Below are 13,507 nucleotides of genomic sequence, written 5' to 3'. Positions count from 1 at the left end.
TAGATCATTTGTTTTGATAAAAACGTGTCATACCGTTAATATCAGAATTCAGTAATAATATTAATTATATAAATTAGAAGTTCAGATTTAAGGACAATTAATTGTTATTCTTTGTTACTGTTACCTGTTATATCATTTTTAAAGCATATACATGTATATTGGTTTACATGTTCTACAATTTTAAGTGTTTAGAGAATTTCTAAATTACTTTTATTCCGACGGCGAGATATAGTTTAATTCAAGTAAATCCACTGAATATAATATCATAGTTTGAAATTTTATTCAGTTTTGTGAATACAGAAAAAAACCTTATTTCAATGTGTATTTAAATCAAAAGCAACATTTTCAAATAAGGACATTTTGAAGTCAGATTACATATATAAATAATAAAGGCTTGACCAGTAAAACCATATATGTACCCTAATAGCTGTCTGTGTAGTATTAGCCCGCAACAAATTTACAACATGATTCTATAAATAATTAATCACAGGTAGACGGATTCATTAGATCCGTAAGAATTATAAATGACCAAACATAAAATTAACGGCAAAGTGGCATTGGATACTCGTAAATCTCCCTCATAGAAGCGAGTGAAACGGAAAAAGAGAACTTTTTGTCCTTGCGCCATCGGCAAATCAAAGCTACCCAAACCTCTCAGAGCCTTTAATTGTAGAATAAAATCGCTGGAACCGTGTACGATTGCCTATTACCTTAATTGAAAGAAAGCCATACCGTAGATGCGCAATTAGGTGATTATGGGGCTGTTTTATATCGCAGTAGTGATTGAAGTCAAGTTTCATTTTCGTGCGGATTAATATTGTTATTATGAGATGCGATGATAAGTGTGCCTCAGAAACTGTAGCGCGAGATGGACGAAAAAAGGAGACGGGATCGCTCTCTGTAAAAAGCAATTGACATGATGAATTCCGAAAGACTAATGGGAATGCCTTAAACCTGGGACCGTCTCAAAACCAAAGTACCGATTTAATTAGAATTAGCACGAGAGATAAAGAACATATAACAGATGTTAAATCCAGCGGTGAATGGTGCTTACATTTATTCATCAGATTACATGTAAATAGGCTAATAATAATTAATTAAACTAGATTATTGAAATGGGTGTCAAATTGTTGAATTTATTTTCTGCAATTGACACAATTCCTTACAATAAATACCCGGAACACACGATTTTATTATTTGAAATTTGCGGATAGCTTTTTGCTTATGAATAATTATCATCATTTTTAGTTTCCTTTTCTATTTCAACCCCTATTCCTTTGATACGATGAATGTTATATATATATATTTTTTGGTAATTCGTGAAAGGAATTGGAAAGAAAATGAACAAAACATTTTTAAGAAAAATTATTGTGTTATTAAATGATAATGTGGTATTCGTCGGGGTTCAAACCCCAGCAAAAAAAAAATCCTGATTCTGATAGTTGTATTTACAGACAATGTCATTATATCAACCATAGAACGTGCGAAATGATGTTTTTAAAGGAAAGTGTTGATATTCTTGTTTCATCAACTTATTTTTTTTTTGTTTTTTTTTATTGTTTTTTTTTTTTGATAACTCAGCTCGTTTAAGATAATTGTTCATATGTAGAGCATGTTCTTATGTATCGAATCAACTGAGACATAAGCCCGTTATGCAGGTGAAAAGCGTATATTGCTGAAGTAAAGAAAGTTGACGATTGAAAAGTTGAAGTCGTCAGATTTATCATATTTAGCTTTGTTGTTAGGTTACCATTAACGTCTTTTTCAAATAAAATTTCAAAAAGATACAGATGTAAGGAAAATTGACGATAGAAAAGTTAAAGTCATCATGTTTATCACAAAGTTTCGTTCTTAGGTTATTTTATTTATTTAATTTTCTTTGGTAAAATATCCAGATATCCAGCTATGAAACAGATGTATCAGACTCTGTGATATCTATATTTCAAGCATGAATATGAATAGAAATAACTTTGTTTAATTGACATTACGTTGTCAAAATATCTGAATGTCGAGTTGATGCTACAGCAAGTGTTTTCCTCTTCTCAAATATAAGATTTAGAATACATTATGCTTCATATAAATACAAAAAATAGATTTGGTGATAAGGGGCACAATTGGTACCCATGGGAATTCCTAGAGATTGTTGGAAGACTTGATCTCCATAAACCATAAAGATATTGTCAATCAGAAACTCAAGTATCTTTTTCCATCAACTACAGAGTACTTGTGTGTACAGTCAGAATAATTTTTTAGCAAATTAATTTTGCAAATGACCGATGACAATGTAAGTGAATTAAGGAGTTTCATTTTTATTGAAAAGGCAGGTGTCTATGATGTAAAAACCCCTGGACTTAAACATATCACGGGAATTAATCATATAGAGTTGAAAAGTAGTTATTGATTTTGGTAAAAAAAAAAATTATTTCTAATTTTCCAAGAAATTCCTCGGAATTTTTAAGTACATGTATCCACATCTGATATACCCTCATTACTGAAAAAACATACAGTGCAGCATCCATTATTTTTTCTAAATTATACAGCCTTTAAGAATACAAATCAACAGAACAAACACTTTTTAAAGTCAACAACAGATCTGTGTTTATCAAATCGCAAATCATGTGGATATAAACGTTTAATGTCATTTAGATTCTAATGCATATATTATTGATTTTAAAAATCATGAAATCTTACGGTTAAAAACGAAATGTGGGGATAACGAACAATGTTCAAGCTGATAAGACCATTCAAATAATACAAATTAGGAACAGAACAAACACATTTTTTTAAAAATTGCTACTACTGGTATTAATTGCTAAAATGCCGTCGATTTATCAACATGTTGAGTTGAAGGCCACATCAATTGTTTTCTTCTTCTCATGTAAAAGGTTTTGAAAATATTCTGCTTCATATGAATATTAAAAAAGGTCTGCTTAGAAAGGAGAACAATACATGCCTGTCGGATAAAAATAACCAATGGAAAGTTGTTTAGATTTTAGAGTTCCATTTTCATTGGAATAGTAGTTGTTTGTGATGTAAAAAGGCTGTAGTTTGATCTGTGGATGGTTTGATAATGTGTTGAAAAGTCGTACGTTTTAATGCCATTGATTTTGAATTTTTCAGTTACTTCGAATTTTAGAATATCTATATCTGATTAACGCCAATTCTCAAATATGTCTGTATTTTGTAAATTGTTCGTTGTAATAATGACGTTGTAACCTATGATAAGGTCTAACATTTTTCATTCCAATGCCTTTCACTTTTATACTGCATTTAACTATGGAATGTTCTGATTTTCTGATTACCTGATCAGTACACAGGGCTCACGGCGGATGTGACCGGTCAACAGGGGAAGCTTATTCCTCCTAGGTTCCTGATCCCACCTCTAGAATTTCCGGGGGTCTTTTATTTATGCCCTCTTCACAAATTTGTGTTGTCTGTAGTTTTTTTTTTAGATCGATCACTGTTCAGTATTTTCTACTTTATTTCAGCAAATTATTTTGTTATTCTGAGAGTATACATATGTTTTGAACTTTCTATTAAAAAATGATTGAGTTTCTTATTGACTAAGCTTATACATAGTTTTTTGAAGACCAGGTTTTCAACAATCTGTTGAAATTCCAACTGGTATAGATTGCGCTACATACAAGCAGAACTATCTTGTACTCATCTGAAGCATAATTTATTCAATACCTTCTATATGAAAAGGGGGTCTTCTGCTACTATTATCTTCAATTCGACATTCATTTATATCGACGACTTTCATTAAACATGATATTCATCTTCATTCCTACGTTAAGTCAATATATCCCTTTGAAAGTGAAATAAAAGATACCCAACACTCTTACACAACTATTTCATAACTAGATTTTTTTACCATAAGAAAAGATATCAATGGCAAAGTGACAACAAACCATATAAAAAACATGATGACGTAAACTTTTCCACGATCAACTTCTCTCATTTATATGAGGAATGAATTTACTAGTAACCCAAGTTATAATGTACATTTTTTAAACCCAAATGGTTTTTCGCACAAATTAAGGTCACATTATTATAATGCAAAATTGTGTAACGTGACAAAAATATTTTAAAAGTGCTTTAACTTAATTTTGATCTTATTCCATTACTTTAAACATAATTCACACATAATAATTGTTAGGATTTTAATATGCTCTTGGGTGATAGATTATGAGATTTTTCAAATTGTTTTTTCATGGTTTCTCGACAAATGCACTAGTCTTTGCATCTGTTCATTTTAAAGCATAAATTTGCCTTGCCTAAATACAGAAACATTGCAGTCCATGTTAATTCTGTATTCTCTGTACATTAATATGATACTAAGGCGCAAGATGATAGAAGTATTTCCCATCTGTTCGACTGCTTTCCATGTTAAAAAGATGGCATTTTTTCAGGTTAACTTTCTGAAATCTAGCATTATGAATTATACCTTCCAACGCAAAATTTCTAAGTTTCAGACCATAAATGTATTTAGAATTTTCTTTTTGATATTTACAATTTACTATGTTGAGAGATAACAATACTTTATCATCCTATACTTTGACATGATTTCTTTATGCAGTTTTTTTCATTTTTCGGCGCTGTATTTCGACAAAACCAAGACAAGTATGGAAAATGCGCAAAGTACTTAGAAAAATACTCATTTGTAAGAAGTCAATTTCAACCAAATAGTATTAAAGAAAGTTCGATTAATTAATTTATAAATACCTATGGTAGAATCATACACTTTTAACATCATACAATTTATAAACAAATTCCCTATTAGAACATCGAGTTTAAAACTTAAAATAATGATTTTAGAGAATATCCACCTGTGACAAATAGAGTGACAGTGATATTATAATCACGAAGTTTTAACCGTATTACTTGATTACATTTTTCTTTAGTGCATTGTGTTTTGATACGACCCCCGAATTCTGTCAGACGATGTGTATTGCCGCATACGTTATTTTGTTTGCTTTTCGAGATTTTAATGTTGTTATGATGTTAGATTAATTGTTATCTATCGCTTCCTATATTGTATACATGATCACATAATTAAAACGGTGTTTGTTTAGCGATTATTCGGTAAATTGTTACCTGGTATGTTTTCTCTTTCGCCGCATGGTTTGTTATTCCGGAAGTGCGATTTCCCAGAATGCATTTTTCTTAAAATGTTAAAAGTTGTAAGTGGCGATTTATTGAATTAATTGTATGTCGATATTCTTTGATTATTACGAAAGTTATTTTGTTTATAAAGTAGTTATAATAATTTACCTGTTTCTATTTTATGATGAAACGTGTGTACAACTTTTTGTTATCGTGGGAATAAGGTTATCGCGTATCGCCTGTGATTGGTTGATGATCAGGTGCGCGACGTTTCTTATTGGTTATCGTATTCTACGTCATTTCGTAGTATTTTATGACGTATATATAGTAAGAACGAGAGTTGCAGACAGCAGAGTAGACAGAGATTAGATTACAGACAGTAGATTACACCAGTGTAAAGGTGTGTGTTTAATTTAGTTTTTTTTTTTTTGGGTTAAATAATTTGATTAAGTGGTGTGGGGGAAAACTTTATTCAGAGATTGAATAATATTTATTTACCAGTATATTACTGGTGTGGATTTTCATGATTACTGGTTTATTACCAGTTTAGGATTAAACTTGGGATTTTAATAGGTCTAAGAGAGTTAGACTTGCACATGAATTATTTAATTACTGGATAAGACTCCAGTTATAGAGGTTTTTTTATGAGTTTGTGAAACACCAGAGATTTTGTGAAATGTTGAACAGTATTGTTTTGTTTCCTGTTAAATAAATTTATAAACTTTCAATGGAGTTCTTGACTTGTTGAAGACAGTCCAGTTAGCGTATCCGCACGTTACAATTTTGGCATCCACGGCGGGATCTGTAAAATTTACAGATCCAGTGATTGAATTCTGTACCTCTAAAAAAAAGAAGTTTTTCATGTACCTGTAAGTTACAGGTTATTTAAAAGAAAAAAAAAACAAAAACATTTGGTATACAATACTGTTTATTTGCATAATCTTGGTGTTTTATGTACAAGTTATTTTACTTGTTTACAAAGTAACTCTATGTCATGGGTTCTAAGAGAAAAGCTCGTAGTCGTGCGGCAAGAAGAAGTCGAGATTTGGAATCTCCTGTAAGCAGACACGTAGAAGAGGATGTGCTGGTGGGTAGAGACTACAGTTCTGACACATCTCAATCTGTCCAGTCTGAAAAACAAGAAAGAAAACTGATAGAAACACCTGCTAATAACACAAACATTAGCACAAGACTGACAAGTTCTACTCCACAAACAAATGTAGAGTCTGACATATTTGCAACTAATGCAGGTAAATTACCTGCTGCAGACCATACATGTTTAGTACATGTTACAAACAATACCCTTTTGCAACACAATTCAGGTGATGTACCTGTAACATCCAAAAGCTCATTTACGCCAGTAAGTTTTACTGATGTTATCCAGGTACCCAGCACACATACTAGAGCTCCTAGCTCTTTGACAAATGTATATAAGGGTAACAACTCAGTGCACTCGCTATTTTCACATGAAGTAAGTGCTAGGCCACCATTATTTTTGTCTGGTACTCAAGGTCAAGTAGCTTCACCTTTAGTAGGCTTTAGCAACACGTTGCCTGATCATTTACAAAATTGCAACACTGGTTACTTGACCACACTCTCAACTGCACATTCTGTACCTCACAGTCATAGTCCTTCAATGACCAGCAGTACTTTCATGCATTGTCAAGTACCAAATAGTTCAAAACCTTATTTTAATGTTGGCGCATTAGGACCAGTACATACAATGTCCAGTACACACAATACAGGTTATGTACCTGTCATACCTCATACTGGTCATTTTTTACCAGTTTCCTCATCAGCCAGTTCTTTACCTGCTGCTTGTACAGGTCATGTTCCTACATCTATAGGTAATATACCTATTGTTTCAAGTATGGGTTTCCCATCATCTTACATGGTTCAGAACGCCTCTACCACCAGCTGCGCCTTTGGAAGAAGTCAAAATGGTGCTCCAAACAACAACACCAGTCAACATTTTCAGAACTATCTGGTGCCACCTAATGACGCTCCGTTGCAGATCCATAATGATAATGTGTCGCTAACCTCAAACATTGCCCAATTAATTCAGTCGGAGGTGGAAAAAGCAGTACAGAAACTGTCAACCAAAATGCAGCATGCTAGGCCAGCATCCAACAAATTTCAGTATGAAGACAATTCTGACTCAGACCTGGAAGATGCAGAGTCCAGTGACACTAGATCTTCAGTCGTCTTTCATGAAACCAAATCCAGAGATTCCAGAGTAAAGTTACCTCCCTTTAATGGCAAAGAAGATTGGAAAATTTGGTACGCAAGATTTGAGGAGATCGCAGAAAGGAAGAGATGGGGTGAAAAACGAAAACTTGACGAGTTATTGCCACGTTTTCATGGGGTAGCAGCAGAATTTGTTTATGGCCAACTAACCAAATCTACTCGAAGAAACTATAGGAAACTGACGGAGGAATTAAACAACAGGTTTCGGGTTGTTGAAACTAGAAAGACCTTTATATCCAAGTTTAGTAACCGGCAACAAAAACCTGGAGAGAGAGTGGAGGATTACGCCGCTGAATTAAAACGATTGTATGACAAAGCACACCCAAAGAGAGACTCTGAGACGCGAGAAGAAGATCTGTTACGAAGATTCTTAGATGGGCTAGCAGACAGCGATGCCCAGTTTCATGTCGAATATGTCAAAGAACCAGAGAATATAGACGAGGCCGTCCTACAAGTTGTAAATTTCGAAGAGACTGGTCGAGCACAGAAAAACAAGCAGACAGCAGAGTAGACAGAGATTAGATTACAGACAGTAGATTACACCAGTGTAAAGGTGTGTGTTTAATTTAGTTTTTTTTTTGGGTTAAATAATTTGATTAAGTGGTGTGGGGGAAAACTTTATTCAGAGATTGAATAATATTTATTTACCAGTATATTACTGGTGTGGATTTTCATGATTACTGGTTTATTACCAGTTTAGGATTAAACTTGGGATTTTAATAGGTCTAAGAGAGTTAGACTTGCACATGAATTATTTAATTACTGGATAAGACTCCAGTTATAGAGGTTTTTTTATGAGTTTGTGAAACACCAGAGATTTTGTGAAATGTTGAACAGTATTGTTTTGTTTCCTGTTAAATAAATTTATAAACTTTCAATGGAGTTCTTGACTTGTTGAAGACAGTCCAGTTAGCGTATCCGCTAAAATTGTAACGTGCGGATACGCTAACTCCACCTTTAACATGAAATATTTTATAATATAAAGGTTATGTATCGTACTGAAGCTCGATAAGTTTACGTTTTATTGCAAGAAAAATGTGATTTAATTTGTGCGAAAAACCATGTGAGTTTATAAAGTGCATTGAGCTGTATGTTCTAAATTGAGACAGTTTACGTTTTATAAACCGCGAAGCCAACCCAGGTTATACAACATTGGTTGCTATTTAATTCACTCCTTGTAATTTAGATTTTATTCGTTAAGCATAATTTGATTATATCATACATGAAATATGTGGAGATAAGGAACAACGCTCAAGCCCAAAAGTCCGTTAAACAACACAAAATTGGAGCAGAGCAAACACAGACCTCCAAAAAATCAGAGGTAGGATCAGGTACCATGGAGGAATGAACATCTCTTGCCGACCGGTCACAACCACCGTGTTCTCCTGTTCGGGAAAAACGGAAAAATCTGTCCACAACGTTTAACTCAGTGTGTAAATAATGACCTTACAATCAGTATGAAAAAATTCAGTCAGCATTTGACTTAATGATAGATTGTATTTGCTGACAAGGTCATTGTATCAACCATAGAACTTTCGAAATGATGACTTAAACGAGACTACTGATATTGTTGCTTCATCAACTTGTTTGTCAATAACTTACCTCATTTTAGATTTTTATCTATTTATTCTACGTATGAACACTTTCTTGAACTAGGTGAGATAATGACCAATAACTTGGTGATATAAAGGTATCAACCGTTTCGTTTTAGTCAACATTTTGCAAATTCTATTATCGATACCACGAACTTGTTAGCAAATACATGTACAATCTTTATATCAAAGAAGTATGGCGTGTTCATACAAATAGAAGGATATAGAGATAACAAACAGTATTCAGTATCAAAGTCCATAAAACAATACAAAATAGGTCATTATTCTCAAACTCAATTGTTCACAGATTCTCCCGTTTGCACAATTATGAAGGAACACAAAACGAGTCTATGCAAACTTGTACAAAATCAAATTATCGCACAGGCCAACTATGATACATTAATTAGTATTACGACTAAATAATGATTTTACATGACAAGAATAATGAGAATACTTTTAAAATTTTCGCACCGGCCAACTATGATACATTTTATAGTATTACAACTAAATAATGATTTTACATGACAAGAATAATGAGAATACTTTTAAAATTTTCGCACAGGCCAACTATGATACATTTTATAGTATTACGACTAAATAATGATTTTACATGACAAGAATAATGAGAATACTTTTAAAATAGACTAAAACTAGCAAAATACAAATATGTTGTATTACATTTGCAGATAAACTTTAATTAAGACTATGCTTATTATAGACAAACGGTTGTAATAGTTTATAAATATTACATTCATAAATCTAGTAACACATAAGCTAATTTACTAATATTTTAGATACATGTACGAGGGGTTATCAAAAAGTTCGTGGACTAGCGCCATAAAATTAAAACCGCTTAAGGTACATTAATGAATTTTGAAATATCTAGTAAGCATTATCTTTTCTATCCAAAGAATAAACCACAAATCATGAATATTATTTTTTAATAAATAATTAATGTTTTTGTAAGCAATGGTATGTCCAGGCGACGTTTTTTCGACCTATGTGTAACTGAGAAAAACTCCTTTGATATGATCATTTGACATCCAAAAATCCCGTTAATTCAGGTATATGTCAGAACAAAATTGTTCCATAAAATATGAAATTTTCACTTGATTCTGGAAAATCTATGATATTTTATCGTAAATTTTACACGGAATGTCCAACCAAATGAGGCCTTAAAAATGACGTCAAAAGAGGGGGGGGGGGTCCGTTTCCAACATTCTATAAAGTTTTGCCCCTAAAAAAATAGTATAGACCTAAGATATGTTGAAACTGGCTACAGAGAAATAATATGCATCCAGAGTACTTGTCTTTTATTGTCAAAATAGATTCAGAGAGTAAAGGGATACACATTTAATGTCGATTTGCAGTCAAGGTGTGAAAAAATCAATCCCCTCAAAAATGACGTTGATCATGTGTTGTAGATGTTGAACTCCCAAAAGCAAAGTATACTGGCACAATCAAGCGCAGATCTCTCCCAGTGTATTAATTCATCTGGAATATTATATTCATTGAAGGCCACTGTTCATGACATTGTAAAGTCATATAAACAAGGCGGGTTTAAGTCCTTACTCAGCTTCAGGGAATCTCATTAAAAAGTGTATGAGGTAGAAGAAGCAGACATTAAAAAAACAATGACGTTATTGGACGTCATGAAAATAAACGACGACAGCGCCGGGTGATCATATAATGTCGTTTTCATTTTATAATAATTTGGAAAATAATGAACGAATCAAGCTAAAATTTTCAACATTTCTTTATTTTGTGTTGTTTCATGTTCCATATAAATTTTGAAAGCACAGACTACATAGTACTAATTTTATAGCCTCAGTCCACGGACTTTTTGATAACCCCTCGTAGTGTGTTTTATAGCTATTTTTTCAGTATTATTAGCCCTTTATTTAAAAAAAAAAAAAAATTTGAATTTGACACAAAGAGAAGAGCTGCATACAGATTTCCTTGAGTCATTGGTTCAAGTCCCAGTAGTCTGCAGTCATTTATGTTAAATTACACAAATCTGATACAGTCGACTTTTAATGTCATTTTTTGCACAATTTCTTATAAAATTTACACTAAGGAACATATTGACGAGTGTTTTAGAATTCTAAGTAATTACCATCCGCTAGACGAACAGCGAGTTATGTAATCGGCAGGCAATGAGCGAGAGCCTTATGACAGGCAAATTTTAAATAAAGTATTTTTTGGAAACTGAATTCAATTGTCGTTCAGCTTGGAGAATTCCATCTTTACAATAAAGGGACGTGTTTATATGAATATAACGACGGCCGTGAACAAATGATCTTCTCCTAACGAGAAGGTTATCAAAAGAAGATTTTAGAAATAATCGCTATCATGTATTCATGACAGTTTTCATTACAAAAGTGTGCTCAAAGCCAGTGACTCCAATTTCTGCCACACTATTAACCCTTTGTCACCTAATTGAATTCCGCCGATTATGAATTGTTCAGTTGTGCAACTTATCTGGTTCATTAGATTAGACTTGCGCAATCTCGCGAGCCCCAGGGACCTTCCAGTGCGTGGAGATGTCCTTCTAATAAGCATACTCTTCTAGTAGGTGTTAGTCCTGCGCTAATGTCAGTTTAAAGTCGCGGAAGGCGTCAAAAGATCGTCACTGATTTGTGCCCTTTCCCGGACTTTTTGAGCTCGAAAACCGCTTCTTGTCAAAACTCATGAACATAACCACTGAGCATTACACGTTCTTAACGCGATATTTACATGGAATGATTGAAAAATACTGTGAGCTTATTACGTCCTAACTATAGGTTCATTTATATTATCTATCATGATATCAGAATTTCCTATAACTAATTCAAAAAATATTTTAGAATATTTTTTTAACTCAAGAATATCTAAATTATGTATTTTCTTTTTCTTGCTTTCCATTAACAAGTAATGCTTTTTTTTTTCTTCCAAACAAAAGAAAACAAAATACAAAATAGTTGCATAACTTTTAAAAATTATCATTATTATGTTCTTATTTCAAATATTGATATAGGCTCTCATTTTCACCATCCATCCAGAACGACTGAATCATAGAGTCAACAACTATAAACAATTCAAAGCTACCCGATAGGCATAATAAGCGATCAGGTACTTGGGAAAAGTAAGCATCCCCTAAATAGGGAATAAACCTGTCGTGAACCCTAAGTACTGATCGGCTGGACAGAATATCCTATAATCAAGATTTGAAATTCTTAAAATTGATCATCATATAGAATGACGCTGAGGACAAATCCGGAGACATAGCTTCGACGTAGCGGGTATATAATCCAAGCGGTTATAAAGTTATTATCTTATTTTGTAATTTTAAAAAAAGAAGACCCATATGTCACAATCTATAGAAAGTCTTTGATCACTGACAAATGATCATGCAATATGATTTGTCCTTGCCGATGTTTTGTAACAATTACACATATAATGTTTCTGGCAATCGCTCCGCGGATGAGTGACATAATAGGAAACCTGCCTAATATTAGTAGAACAAATTATTTTTCTTAAATAATTATTCTTCCAGAGGTTGCTTAGGCAATCCAGTAGACAGTCTGTCTTTAATTTGATGTGGTAGATAAATCTTCTTAAAAAGAAAGAAAGAGTGAGGGATCTCGTGAATTAGTTTTGTTTCAAAGACTCGCCAAGTAACCTGTTTTGAATTTTTTTTGGCAATTTGGTTCTATAGTTTTATCAACAACAAAAATCTTTTTTGTTTTCTGTTCTCCCTGACTTAATCTATCATAATTATAGCAAATTGTGTACCTGTCTTTTTGTAAATGTCTTCGGTTACAGTACTTTTTTCAAAGTATAAAGAAAATCCTTGTACAGTAAGAAAACATGGGAAAGCATGCTTGATTTGATTTTTTTCTTAATCGTCAATAAAATAAATTAACAAAATTACGATTACCAGAATTAATATTGATGTGATTACGATAAATGATAAAGATGGCTTAAACATGTAAGAAACACAGATCCTCAGAAATTCGAGAGATGGGATAAGATGCCGAGGAATTGCTCGTACCCAGAGAATGTTTTTGAGTAAGGAGTATGCTGGAAGACATAAAAACCATTAGAAGTTGATAGTGAAATATTGCCACTTAAATAAGGAAAGTTGACATTGAAATATGTGGAGATAACGAACAATATTCAAGCTCAAAAGTAAGTTCATTAAATATTACAAAATAGGAGGAGAGCAAACACAGACCTCTAAACATTAGATGTTGGATCAGGTACCATAGAGGAGTGATGGAAAAGCCGGAGTAATCTCCTACGAATACAGATTAGTCGTTAGTTGACTCTTATTGTCTATAGTCAGTAAAACGTCCAAATATGGTACAGTTGTGGCAGACTTTGTGGTGTTTTTAATTTCAAGTTCACACGGATATATCGAGTTAACAAGACTTTCTCCACCCATCGCTCAAAAGTCCAATGAAGCATGAGAAATTGGAAGGACATGGGTCCCTAAAAACATTATAAGTGGGATGTATTTTATCCTCTAAATACGTACTTTATATAGCCTTACTACCGTCACGGTAATTCAGTCCGCGGAG

The sequence above is a fragment of the Saccostrea cucullata genome, unplaced genomic scaffold, assembly GCF_032062105.1.
Source record: "Saccostrea cucullata isolate Sc308-1 unplaced genomic scaffold, CSIRO_AGI_Scuc_v1 ctg249, whole genome shotgun sequence".
Classification (NCBI taxonomy): Eukaryota; Metazoa; Mollusca; class Bivalvia; order Ostreida; family Ostreidae; genus Saccostrea; species Saccostrea cuccullata.
The sequence above is the reverse complement of the archived record's forward strand: the minus strand, read 5'-3'. Positions refer to the sequence as shown.